This window comes from Mycena indigotica (genome assembly GCF_014461135.1).
Source record: "Mycena indigotica strain 171206Taipei chromosome Unknown Mind.scaff0011, whole genome shotgun sequence".
Classification (NCBI taxonomy): domain Eukaryota; kingdom Fungi; phylum Basidiomycota; class Agaricomycetes; order Agaricales; family Mycenaceae; genus Mycena; species Mycena indigotica.
The window spans coordinates 596,267-611,048 of NW_023503010.1; positions in this window are offsets into that span (position 1 = coordinate 596,267).

Here is a 14,782-nt window from a genome sequence, read left to right on the forward strand (position 1 = left end):
CTTCACACGCTTTACTCTTTGCCTCCAACCACCACCATGCCTGTTTTCTCTCGTCCTTCCCGCCTTACCAACAAGCAGATCGAGGGCCTTCTGGAGGCCTACTGGCGCGTTCAAGAGCTCGCGGTCCGCGACCCGCTTGAGCATCGCGCGGCTGTGCTTTCCCTCGCGAATCGGCTGGTGCGTCACAGCCGATTCTGTGTGTCGTTGTGCTAACCCGTTCTTCTAGCTTGCCTTGCGCGGACGCGCTCTCTCGTTCTCCGAGTTGCCTCCCATCGGCAACATACTCTTTGAAGTACGCAACGCGTTCTACCGCGTCGAACCCAACACCTCCGAGACGTTCGAACGAACCTTCCACGACATTCGCGCCCTCTGCGCCGACGTCATGCAGCAAAACCAAGCCGTTCGCGAGCAGCGCGCGTATGTGCGCCAACTGATGCGCTCTCGCGACGCTCGTCTCGCCGCTACCCGTCAAGAGGAACAAGACCTCCTTGAGTATCGCCAGAATCTTGCTGACTGGGAGGTACGACTCCCATTTCTTCTTCTTTTGCTGTTTACTGACCATCCTTGTGACTAGAACGCGGTGGCTTTCGACGTAGCCGCCGCTCGTATCGCTGCCAACAACGCCGCTGCGTCTGCGGCCAACGCCGACCGCCTTCTCGCGCTCGCCGACGCGTCACTCGGCACTCCCACTCTCGTCAACGCGGACCATAGCGCGGGCAATATAGCCGGCCCATCCACTCAGGGTACGTCCTGTCTCTCATCCCACTGTCGTTCTCATTCAAACGCTGAGTCCAGTAGGTCCTACCCCGTTCTCTCGCTTGTCTCCCGAACTCCAGCATCTAATTCATTCGCTGATCGCGTCCAGCTCTCTGTCCCAGGTAAGTTTTTCTTCTCTTTCTTCTGTCTTGTCCGTTCTGATTGAAATTCTAGGGCTCCTCGAATGCTTCTTCGTCGATAGCGACCCCAGCAAGTCCACCAATGCGAAACTTCTCCCAGCCGGAGGCCGTCCGCGCCCCCGCTCTGTTCGTAACGGCGCCCGACGCACCCGCCGTGGCCGACGCAACCGCCAGTCTGTCGCCAAACGCGGCCGTGCCGCTGCCAATTCGCAGTGCGACTCCCCTCAACCATCTAGCTCTTCCATTCCAGGTGCGTTGCTTTTCGTGATTCCTGTTGTTCTGTTCTGATTTACTTTGCAGCCCCGAACTCACCCTCTTCCGAGCATTCCTTCTGTGCTGGTAACCCCACCGATGGAGGACGAGTCGACTCTCATAACGGCGACCCCAATGATGCTGCCGACCAGTTTCTTGCCGCTCTCTTCGCGGATCTTCATAACATCGAGGCCAACCAACGCTGCATCGAATGGCAGTTCAGCGTCCTCGACTGCAGCGAGCCCCTCTGGAGACCCTCCTCGCCTTCGCAGGTCGACCAAGCAAATTAAGGCCCGTACTCGTTTCAAGTAAGTCTTCAATTTTGAACTTTGACTTGTGCTGATTTATTCCAGCAATCCTCCCAGAACCTGTGACCTCTGTCACTCGAACCAGCACTTGGTTCGCGACTGCCCAGTTCGCTATACTCAGTAAATATTCTGTTTTTCCTATCTGACCACCTGTATTATTTATCTGTGCTGAATTATATTTATCATTGCTGATCATCTTCTGAATAATTTGTTCTTTTGTTGACAGATTTAGCCTTTTAAGCTTGGAATGATGCCAGAGTGCTTCTTCCATCTATCTTTTGCTGCTTATCTTTTCTTGCATTCTTGATGATCTAAGTCAGATAATCAATTTCCACTTGTGGTATTCCCCTCCATTTATAAATCTCCACTCCTGTGGAGTCAATTCATCCTTCCCTTTTGCCCATCAATTTTCACTCATGTCCTCCCCTTCAACTTTACCCTTACATCTTCAAACACAGATTAAAACCCTATTTGTTCCAACCTGGGTTCCATTCCTGTTATCTCTGGCAGAGAAATTTCCTGTTGTCTTTGTTGCCACTGCTCTCTCAGCAGAGAGTTTTGTTTGCTTTTCCATTCTTCCAGCCTTGGTGAAATATTGAATTATCTTCAATTTCACATTTTGACATATTTTCCCAGATGTCAGCATCCAACAAACTCTTGTGGCTTGCCAATCCAGATTCTACTGGTCTTATGCCTGGAGAATTACTTGTCAAGGCACTTGACTTTTTGCAGACTCCTCCTTTTCTACAGGGTGGTGAATATTTTCACCAAGCCGAAGTTGTTCGCGGAATTGCCCAGAATTTCAAAGATCATATCGCCTTGAAGAAACAAGCCGCTCGTAAGGCTCGCGGAAGACGTTCCGGTTATCGTATGGTAATATTTTCGAATAATTCCCCCCAAAATTGCTGAAAACCAATTTCGTAGTCTTGTGGACCTAAGCCTCCACCATTCTCACATCTCATAGCTAGACCCCTTCCTGATGGATCTATTGGTCCCAATTCTTTTGTGGCTGTTGAGTTTGAGACTCCAGCTGGTAGTTCTTCTGCAGTTCGTGTGGGTTCGCAATCTCGTGCTTCGAATACAGCATATTCGCAGGGTGAGGTGTGACAGTTCAACTTGGTCACACTTTCTGATGGAGACAGTTTTGAATCAACCACACCTAGTCCCACTACCAGCACATCTCACTCTACCCGTTTTGACTTTTCCTCCACCAGCTAGACCTCAACCTCCTCCTCCAGTTCCATATATGGCTCCTTTGCAAATTCCAACTTTTTCTCCTCTGAATGTTCAAAGAGCTCCTCCTCCACCTCTACTTCCTGGTTTCCATGCTATTTATAATGCTTCTTGGGCTAGATCAGCCAATATTGGCAATGTTTCCCCTGTTCAAGGTCCTGTCGAACGTCGCACTGGAGATTTGATTTACGATATTCGTGTTGCTGAGGCTGCCCAGTTCAGAGCCAAGGCCAATGCTCGTCGTGCCCAACCCAACTCTCTCTGGGTTACCAGTTCCTTGGATTTGTGGGACAGTATTTGCTCTAATTTTGATCATCCTAGACCAGGTCCCAACCCTACTCAGTCCATTGAGCATTACCCAGGATTCTCCCTGTAATTTAACCGTCGATCGAATATTTATATAACCTGTATTTTCGCATATTAAATTATTTTGAGGATTGGTTAAGTCCAAATTTGGAAAATCTTGAGTTCGACTCCAGCTGAATCCATTGTCGCTCTCTCGGTTTCCGGTCACGTTTTGAACGTCTAAGTCCTCCTTCCTCTTCAGAATCTTCAGGGTCATCCTCCAATAATTCAGGGATTTCTTCTTCATCAGAGAACTCTTCTTCCACTTGAGCATCTCCAGTGTTGTTTTCTGTTCTGATATTGATCCCATCAAACTGATAGTCAGGTCCCTGATACTCCAGATCCTCTTCATCTTCAGCTTCTAACTGGTCCAGAGTTGCCTTAGAGATATCCACTAACTCCTCTATAGGTCTAGGCAAGGTCAGTTTCCTCCTCTGTTCATATGGCACCACTCTGAATTTCCCAATCTTCTTCTGCCATACTACACCATTCATGTCTGCCACAATGTAGGCACCTCCCTGTGTCCTTCTGACAATGATCATAGGTCCCCACCATCTTTCCCTATTTCTGGCACTTGGAGAATCTTCATCAACAGTGTTTCTGACTAAGACAATATCAGCCGGCCCAAAATGGAAATCTTTGATGACATGTTGATATTTCTTGGAATATTCTGCTGCTGATTTGATCCTCTCCTTTAGCATTCTAGCCTTCATTTCTTCCATATGTGTGACATGCTTGGCCAATGCTTTTGCCCTGAGTCCAACTAAATCATCTGTAGAAATAATGGCATCTGGATATTCTGCTAGCCAGGTTGCTTCTGCTAAATCCAGAGGTAATGTTGGGTGCGCTCCAGTAACTGCAAAATAAGGGGAACACCCCATGCCTCTTCTGGCTGTGATTCTATCTGCCCAGAGTACTTGACGGAAGAACCAATACCATTTCTTCAGATCTCCTCCAGTAGCTTTGAATAATGACTGTCTCAAGTCCCAGTGCCCTCTTTCCACAATTCCATTAGCTTGAGAGTTGTAGGGCGCAATTTTGATGCCTTTGATGCCATACTTGGCCTCCAACCATTTGACTGCAGCAACAAAAGGAGAGCCATTATCTGTGATTAGTGCTCCAGGGCATCCCCATCTGCATATAATGTCTTCAAGTAAGAATAGCCCAATTGACTTGGCATTTTGCTCCCTGATTGGTCTTCCCTCAATGTATCTTGACAAAGCACATCTAGCATCCACTACATAGTTGAACCCATATGACTTCTCAGCCATATACATCACATCTGCATGGACCTTCTGAAATATTCCTGGTACTTTTGCAACCACAGGCGGAGCTCTCATCAAGCTCTGCTTCCTAATCTGGCAAAAGTGACAAGTCTTGACATACCACCTCACATCTCCGTCCATGTCAGGCCACCAAAATCTCAACTCTAGCAAGGCCTTAGTTGCAAAGCCTCCTCTATGTCCTAGAGCATCATGAGCAGCTCTAATCATATACATCCTGTGCTCTTTCTCCACTACCAATTTGTGCATAGAGTCTTTTCCAATTCTGTACAATTTGCCATTCTTGCCCAAGAAGAATTTTGTTGCAAACTTGATAAACCTGTTATACTTCTGGTCATCTTCCATATCATCTGGTCGCTCCAAAGGATTCTTCAGCCATTCTTCCACGGTTGACAATTTGTCATCTTGTTGCTGAACTCCCTTATGTCTGTGTTCTTCATCATAAGGCTCTCTCTCAGCCTCATCAATCTTCAGTGCTTCATCTGGTAGCAATAGGTCTTCAGAGGTGTCATACTGCAAATAGACAGGCATTTCTAGTCCTTCAGCGTCATAAGCTGTTTTGACCATTTGGTATACCACCTTGTTTTCTTGTTGAGCTGATTCCAACTCCTGCTGAAAGTCCTGAATACTGTTTGCCAGACCTGTCAAATCTTGCATATAGCCTCCTCTGGTGTCAATGTCAGTCTTGAAGTCTTCAAATTCTAGTGGCTGTTCTGCAAAATAATCCCATTCTTCATGCATTTCTGGTGGAATTGTTGGCTCCAAGCCATCTTCATCATCTGGCCACACTTCATCTCCTGGTTGAGGTTCTCTCCTAGATAGTCCATCAGGTGGGAAAGTTGCTCCCTTCACATGCTTGAGCTTGAACTTGAACATCAAAATCTGTTCAATCCATCTGTTGATTGTTGCATTTGGACCCATTCCTGGATTGTTCAGCATGCCCTGAATATACTTTGCATCTGTCTCAATGACCAATCTCCTGCACCCTAACAACCAATATCTCATGGCATCCAGAGCTCTTTTGAGACCATATAGCTCCCTTTTTGGCTGTGAGAATTCTGCTTCCCTCTTGTTCAGTGGTATTGAGGCAAACTTGGCATAGTAGCGCTTCTTTGGGTCATCTGGATCACATTGGTAAATCTGAATGCCAACTGCCATCCAAGAGGTGTCAACAGCCATAACAATGTCTGAGTCCCATTCATAGTTGAGAGGTTTGAGACTTGGAGCATTTATCAGAGCTTGCTTCAACCTGTCCATAGCTTTCTCCTGTGCTTCACCCCATTCAAATTCTACATCTTGCCTGGTGAGTTTTTGGATTGGTCTTGCAATCAAAGCATAGTCCTTGATGAACATCCTCAAAACTCCCACTGTTCCTAGGAATTGCCTAACAGCAGAGACATCCTTCAAAGGTCCCCATCTGGCAATAACTCCAACTCTATCAGCATCTGCAGTTCTACCTTCAAAAGAGCAGAGGTGCCCCACAACATGGAACTTTTCAGCACATAACACTGATTTTGCCCCATTGAAAGTCCCTCCACAATATTTCATCCTCTGTAAGATCCTATTCAAATTTTGAAAGTGCTCCCAGATAAATCTGCGAATGCCAGGATTTTCTGGGATTGTTTCAGGTGTTCCATCTGGTAGCAAATATCTTGATCCAGGTCCCCTTAGTGGTACATCATCAATATATGGTTGAGTGACATGTGGAATCTCATCCTCTAGAATATAAGTCACATCATCATGAAAAATAGGAACACTATTGGTCCACCCCATTGGGAGTTTGACAAGTCTCATAGCTCCAAAAGGTGTCTGGAAAGTAGTGAAATCCCTTGAACTTTCTGCAATGTCCCTGGCATCATAGCCAGAATAGAGGTCTAAACATCCACCACAAGCTCTCCCTGCAAAGTGATTGGCTAGTTCTTCAGTTGCTGGTGGAATTCCTGAATGAGCAATAGTAACAGCATTCAAAGGTTCCAGAGCATGAACCAGTCTAATACTTTTCCCATCTTTCTTGATAACTCCAAAGAACTTGCTCCTATATGATGCATTTGATGGCTCATAGACTCCAGCATCAATTTTCTTCTTGATCACCTTGCAAAATTCCTCCAACTGTCCCCTTGGAATTGGAATGGTCTTTTCCACCCAAGTCTCATGTTCAATCACTGGAAATTCCACTGGTGGAAAGAAGTCATGTCTGAAGTCTCCCCTCTCATTTTCTGTCCAGGCGAAAGCATATTCTTGATTGCTGACTAATTCGTGCAATGCTTTCATTTCTTCAGGTTGCAAGAAGTCCGAATGCCGTTTATGCAGATCTTCCATTCGCTCCCGAGTATATCGCTTTCTATCCCGGTACTCCGGCGGGTTCGGATTTAAAGGTGGCATTTCGGCTAACGGATCACCCGTAATCTTCCTTCGAATTCGGTACCGGTCCGGCAACTCAGTATACACCGGTCGAACCTTCAACCCCACAGGCTTATACTTCTTCCCCGCAAAGACAGACTTCGGTTCCTGATCTTGATCCCCGATCAATTCATTCGCTTCTGACGTCTTCGGGTCTTCTGGCGGATCAATGAAGTCAATGCTCTGACAGCATACACATCTCTCTCCCCTGTCCCTATGCTCTAACTTGTTATCCTTGGGGTCCACCAAAACATTTGCCAGAACTGTATGCGGTACTCCAGTTGAATTGTCGATTTTGCCTTGCATAAATTCTTCAAATATTTTTGTGGCATTTTCGTCATTTCCGAATCCAGCCAACTTATTTTTCGATGCCAATAAATACGACTCCACAATTTTCCTGGTTGTCATCTGCCCTCCAACAGGTTGGTACAGTTCTTCTATGTGAGGATTTCCTTTTTCATCAAATCCTATAAGGACCGCAGCTTCTTCTCCTTGTCCCATTTGGCCCAATTCATCGAAGACGTGTGAAAATCCTGTTCTTCCTCTTGATTTTGGAGAGGAACCCTAGTCCTGTTGCCATTTGAACCATTACCCTGTTTGGAAGATCCTGGTTTGACCCGATCCTGAGTTGGAACAGCCCAATGTCGACCAGTATTTGGATCAATAACAGTCAAAATTTGGTTATCGCCTTCATGATCAGTTCGACTCTTAGTCAGCACATCGAAGGGTCGTCCCAATAGAACTTTGTAGGCAGGTCCGCGGATCACATGAACTTGAAGGAATAGAGTCAACTCTCCCCATCTAAACTTTACATTCTTCGCCATTCCCACAGACTTCTCCAGCTGTCCATTTGCACTCTGCATAAATATGTTAATAGAAGGGTCCCACATAAGTCCACAAGCCTGCGCTGTTTCCAGCGACATAGATACAATCTGCGATCCAGAGTCCAAAACACACTCCACAGGTCCAACTGAATTAATATGAGGGAAGGTAACCCTCAGAGGTACTGAATCTTGAGCCACATAAATTTGTTTGGGTCTTTCATCTTCATCAAGATTTTCCAGATACTGCAGATAAGGGTCTTGTGCCACCATAGATCCAGCAGGAATACCATCAAGATCAGTATTCACCACAAATACCCCAGCCACACTTGGCAATTGACTGACTTCCACAGCATCCACATCTAACTTGAAGGGTTCAGGTTCAGATACTAGTTGAGCAGCATTTGATGCCAATGAAACTGTTGGCACTTCTTGAATAGTGTCCACTGGTTGCCTGACTCTGGTCAACCTAAGTCTTTCCTGTTCCCTAAGATCCCTGCTAAGCCCAAATAAATCCCCTAGTCTGATAGTGACTTCTGTATCGTTGATGCGCTCCAGTATTTCATCTGTCAGACCTTCCCTCTGAATGGGTGCCCTTAATTTAAATGCTCTCCCATCTTCCTCTTTGTCTTGCCTTGGAGTTGCCTTATTGGGTGGTGGCTGAGTTCGAGCCCCACTCTTCCCAATTTTGACAAACTTGTATGGCAATTCCTTCAGCACTTCTTCTACCACTTCCTTCTCTTTAGAAACTTCTCTCCTCTCTTTCTCCTTGTTTTTGGCATTTTCTGTTGAATTTTTATCGGATGGTTCTCTCTCAGGCGGCTTATTCCTAGACTTGGCCTCCTTCATCGAGATATCTAAAAATCCGACCCAGACGAATTAGCTCCATTGCGACCCCGAGTTTGAACATATTGCTCCGGTAATTCATCTTGATAGTTGATAAAATTCAATACTGCCCTCCCAATTGCCTCAACATCATTATTCCCATTCTGAACAGGCCTAGCATTGTGAATTGAAGAAACCTGAGAATTAGCAGCAAGATAAGAAGGGTGAACATTGGATGGATGATAACCACTATTTGGTGCTGGTTTCATCTTGTCAGAGAGTTGACTGAGTTTGACATGGATAGTTCTGACTTCATCCCTGAGGAGGTCAAACTCATCATCAGTCACTGCTGGTCCCTCCATATACATATGTTGCCCCATGGTGTTCTTCTTCTGCCAGTACTCTTCCACTCTATTTGATGCAGGCATTGGTCCTCTTGGTATAGCACTTCCATCTGCCATCTTCTGTCTTCCATCTTCCACTACAATCCATCCTTTGGCAAGGTGACTATGCTTGACTGGGCAGTCCCTGGCAAAATGATCTGGCTGTTCACAATAGTAACATCCACCTCCTCCATTGTTGTTGTTGTTTCTTTGATTTCCCCAACCATTTCCACCATAATTTCCACGGTTAGGTTGACGTTCTTGTTGCCCATAGGAGTTCTGAGCTGATTGCCTATGTTCATAATCATCCCTAGGTGGTGGTGCATTTCTTTGGTTCTGGAAAGTCTTGACCAACTCATCAATAGAAGCTTGTGTCTGCTTCTGTCCTACAACCACAGCATCTCTAAGACCAGACACTTGTCCTTCAAGGTCATCCAACCTCACATCTCTTTCTTCAAGCTTGACCCTTGGAAATCTTTCAGACCTTTTGATCTCTGGAGCCTCTGTATTGAAGGAAGTATCACTTCCACCAGAGCGTGAGAATTTTTCTGCCATTTCAATCAGGTCCTTTAATTTGATTGGGTCCTCCCTCCTATCATTTGGCTGAGCAGCAGCAGCAGGTTGTGCAGCAGGTTGTGTAGCAGTATCTTCCTTCAAGAGGTTCCTAGTGTTCATAGCCAATCTAAGTGACTGTGCAAAACCTCTCTCCAATGTTGCCAGATACTTGGTGCAAGCTTCCTTGTTCAAGATGATTGCTGGTGGCTTAGACAATTTGACCACCATAGCCTTGAACTTCATGCCAAACCTAGCCAGTCTTCCTTCTTCAGTATACCTAATACCCCTATACTCTGCACACAGCTCCTCTAACTCCTCCAGAGAGCCTATATCTTCTTCATCTGCCTCTGGATATACTTTCATAACTGCCTTTCTGAAGTCTTCATAGGTTTTGTTGACATCATTATACTCTGGCAGTTCTCTCCACACTGTTCTCTTCTTGGCTCCTAAGTAGCCTGTCAATAACTTCTTCTTCTCAGCATTATCTGTAATGCTGGCCAAATCAAAGATTTGTTCCACATGATCTATAAAGTCCAACAGATCTTCTTTGTTGTCTGATGTGAACTTAGGAGCACTGGTCTCCCAAGCTCTTGGAATTTTGAAAGGTGAAACTTGTGGATTGGGTGGTGGATTGGCCATATTATTCTGGTTCTGAGATTTCTTTGGAGTAGAAGTTTGAAAGAACTCTGGTGTAACTGGACGTAAACGGAAAGACCAGTCGAAAAGATATGAATCGTCCGAATGATAGTCAAGCTCTTGTTGTTCAAGCTCTTCTTCAGACAATAAAGGTTGATCGGATACGGAAAGGGATGGTGATCTTGAATATGAAGGTTCAAAATCCTCTAAGATCGGTAATAGACTCGACAGTTTGATAGATCAAGTCACGTTTGGGTTGCCTTCCTAATTTGGCAGGTAGGCGTGGGAATAGACACAAAAGTTGCTTAATCTGAATGAACCCCCTCGCGGTGGGCTCCAGATGAAACGCTTGGAATGGTGAACACACACAGACACTAAAAGAGAAACACAAAACCACACAAAACCCAACTCCAACACAAATACAAACAAACAAACACACACAACACAACACACAACCTATTCGGGACCTAAACCACCTATGCCGAGCTTCGGATCAGTCGGATCAATCGGATCACGTCGGAGTTTGATTTGGGGTAGTTTGGTTTTTCACAAGCGCGCAAGTTCGGGGGCTCCTACTAAAGTATATAGCAGTTGCAATTCAGACAACAATTTCGAGTCGATTATGTAATTGGGCGCAATGCAGGCGATTAGGTAATCTTGAACTTTGGGGCACGGGATCGAACACGGTCACAAGACTTGAAGCGGAACGGAAGGGACGACGGCGGAACAATACAACGGCGGAGACGGACTTAACGGACCAGACGGCGATAACGGAGACGATCGTAGACAGCGGCGATAACGGAGACAACGTAACGGAACCAAAACACAACCCCGCGAGGGCCCGGGGCAAGCCAAACTTCACTACTGTACTAGTACAATGCATGCCCAATTTATATTACAAGGTGCCCAGCATTGGTCAGCGTCCAAACCATCGGGGGTGGCCCCGACAATCGGGCACCTCCTTAATTTGTCTCCTTGATCCTCCTTGGTACGCTCCCCGAGACGCGACCCCGTGATCGGCCCCCGCGTTCGGCCAGCGCAGCCTCTTCTCCATTTTACCCCAGAATGGAGCCCCTTGACGCGTCTCCTTGACGCGCCAACGCTCCATTCCTACCTCCTTGACACACTGCTCTCCATTTCAGGGGCTTAATGCTCCCCTTGAAGCACCCAATTCGTCCCAAGGGGACCTCCTTGAAGCGCTGAGTTGAGGCGGAAGCACCGCCGGCCCGGCCCCTTGATCGGCCTCCGTGATCGGCCTACGCCGCAGCGCCGTCGCTCGGTCACGTGTCCACCGACGCGCGCTCTTGTCGCGCTCGTTCCCGCCATCTGACGCGCGTCATACGCGTCCTTATCGCTCCACACGGGTGCTCCACACCCACCCTTCCATCCTCGCTGTCTTGCGCGTTAACGGCACTGCCCAATCGCTGGCAGTTCCAGCGCCTCCATCAGTCAGCGGCGAACACGTTCGCCCCGGCCTAGGCTTCCCCGCGCTCCACCGGTCGTTCTCGCGCCGGTCCGCCCCGCATCTCCGGGTCACGCGCCGCTAACGCGGTGTCGTGCTTCCAAAAGATGCCCCTCGTGGGCATCTTGGCTGATTCCAAGGGCGCGCGAATCACGCGCTCTTCATCACCGATTCAGGGTCGGCGAATAGACGGCACGGCGAATGGTGAGGCTTGCCGAGGGCCAGGTGGTGCGGGCTAAAATTAGCTGCCAGTGCCCGTGCTGGTGCCGTGAATGCCAAAGGGCGGACTATGCTTTGATGCTGGATCGCCGGTTGCCTTCGGGATGGCCCGGCCTGTCATTGATGCGGCCAAGCTTCGGCCTGGTCATGCTCCCCAGGTTGATGATGGCCTTTTGAGTCGTGAGCGGGCATGCTGAGAGGAAAGGTTGCAGGCCTATGGGGGGCAATGATGACAAAGATACTTGACTTGAAGCGTAATGTGCGGAATTTAGACCAAGCTATTTTTGGCCACATACCCTGATGCAGCTCAGGGAATCGAATGCCGCCGGGGCTCAGGGAAGCAAATTCGCTGCCGATGGAGCACAGGCGGTGCACTCAGGGTCTTGTTATGATGGAACTTGAGAAGCACGGCGGACGGGAAATGAAGATTACGGCTGACAGGCCGGATGATGACAACATGAATAGCCGTGCTGGGTGGCCAGATGTGTTGTCCTTGCCCAGCTGGCTCTTGTTCTCTCCGGTTTTCTCTCTTGTTGTGTTCCACTCTTTTATTTGCGCAACACAGTGAGAAATTCCTTTTTTCTCCAATTTTGATATCATTTGACACCGAAATAGACGCGTTTTCAGCGCGCCATGCGCCAATTTTTGCGCGGCGCGCGTTCTTCTTGAGCGCGCAGTTTGGTGTCGCCATCAGCTGCTCACATCCACCACCAAATCAGGCAATTCACCCGGCAGGTCTCGGACTCGTCGCCCTTGACACTTACACATGGGCGCAACTCAGACTATTTTTAGATGACCGCCACCGCCAAGCAATCCACTGCGTCCGACCCTTATCTACGCTCGCGATGCTAACCTATTCGAGCAAAAACACGAATCTACAAAATCCTGCATCGTCTCGACGGCTGGAGGCTATTTCGTCCGATCAAAGACGTCAAAGCGTCAGGGCACTCAGCCATACCCTGAATGGCTGTCCGATTGCTTGCGCGACGGCGGAAATATACGATCTTACCAAATGATTCATGTTGCCCACATTGATGCCCGTGTTATGAAGCACGGGCTAAGAAGTCAAGTGCCGCACTGTCCCCACTTGACAGATCGATCCGTTGCGTGAGTCTTGACGCGTTTATTTGCGTCTCCCAAGTGCCCAGTTGACCAAGTTTCCGCTGAGTTCATGTTTTCCTCACATCTAGATTTCATGCCCATGATGAGCTCAATCTATCCAGGTTTTGACTCAGATATACTCGCAAGGACTTTCTTCAACCGGCCCTGTACTCAAAATAGCTCGCTTAGCCGTCGTCAACTGACATCTTCTCATTCCAAACTTGATCACTCAGCATTTTGCGAAGATAACGAAAGCATCGAGCCCGGGCGGTGTACGTCACCGAGGGAGTATAAGAAGCCACGGCCTTCAACCGTCGCGCACCTCCCCCTCTTTCTTTCCCCCCACCATGCACCCAAAGTCAACTTCACGTGCTCTTCGGTCGTCGTCGTCGTCCTGCTTGGTCGGTACTCTTTCTTCCATTCATACCACTAACTACTTCTCGTCAACACCCTATCCCAGCGTTCTCTAGTCGCATGTGCTACATACTTTTCCTTCGCTTCGTCGCTGACCTTGTTCCAGAGTCTTCGATGCTGGTCGACAGCTTTTGTGTTGGTCAGTGTTGGGAAAGTCGGTTTTGTTGGAGCCATACCATCCCGCCATTTCATATCGCTCTCCACTCGCACGTTCTACTTGTCCTTCGCTTCTTTGCTAATGTTGTTGCAGTCTTCCCCTCGTATTTTTGGGAGAGTGGCCGTGTTCATTGCAGCCCACGCGTTCGTTCACCCTGTCCTTTACCTTGCCCTCCTCGCTGACCGCCTCGCAGAGCTCCCCTCCGTTTGCTCCCCCACTTCTAACCCATTACGACCCTAACGGGTTGGCAGACGACAACGATATCGGCATTTGGATCGAAATGAAGGTCTATTTGTCAAGGTAAGCTTTGTTACTTTTTCTCGCCTCTTCACTGACCTTGTAGTCTTCGCGCAATTCGCCCTTGTGTTGGTCAGCGTTGGGAGAGTCATTTCTGGTCGGAGTTCGTCCACTTTTTGCCATCTCTTGTCCCCCTCGCTAACCGCATCGCAGAACTCGCCTCCACTTCCTCTGTTTTCTGTACCTCTCCCCAATTTTGACCCAGATTGAGCTTGACATCTTGGTAGGCGACAACGACATGGGCGTTCGAATTGGAAGGACGGTCTAATTTTCGAGGTAAGCCTTGTTACCGCGACTTTTGCCAATACTGACCTTAAGATATACAGAATCGGCGATGCGCAGACCTTGACTTGCTTTTGCGAGCACAGAAGGGTGTCGTAGACTTGTTCTTTTTGCTCGATTTATTTCACTGATGCCGTCGTTTTAGGTCGGGACTTGTTTTATGGAGCTGGGAACGTGTCGTCGTCGAGCAGGGTGATTTTGCTAGTCAAGGAGGTACGTTTTCTGGCCGAGTTGACTCTACTTTGAAGCGCTGACCTTGTTTTGCAGAAGCGGAGCGTTGGAGATGGGTGCGGAGTCATTGTCGGCAAGGGTCGTGTCGAGCGAGCCTGGTTTAGCGTTGGCGGCTACCTCCTGCCGACAAACGGCTCCGTTTGGATATCTTTGGCGAAAACTTGCAGCAGTGACTGCCGAGTTGCCGCCTCTGGATAGCGCTGGCCGTTCTTGCTCAATGGTCACTGGCAGCAGCATGGCGATGGTCTTGGTGGCTGGTGGGTTGGCGGGAGACGGAGGAATGATTTTGCCGTTAGATTTTGAGACTGAGTAAGGGCGACGGCTAGGTTGCCCGGCGTCTCGCGTGCGGCAGCGCGAAGGGCATGTCTTGAGTGTCTAAGGTGTTGAGGTGGAGGCGCTATCGTCAGGGACAGTGAGCGCGTGAGAGAAGTTTCCGTAAGACGACACGTGTGATCGACTGACCCGCGTGAGGCTGTGCCACCCTGACTTACAACCAACCAACACGATCGAAATCGCGCTCCGCCCGCTGACGCGACTGTCGGCAGTGGCGGGCAGTGGCCGACCTTGGGATAGTGCAAAGGGAGCCTGTCCGGGCCGTGGTATGTCTCACGTGCACGTTTCTGGTTTGCGACAGCATGCTGACCACTACTTAGTAGAAGCACTTCCTTTAAGCCCGTGCCCA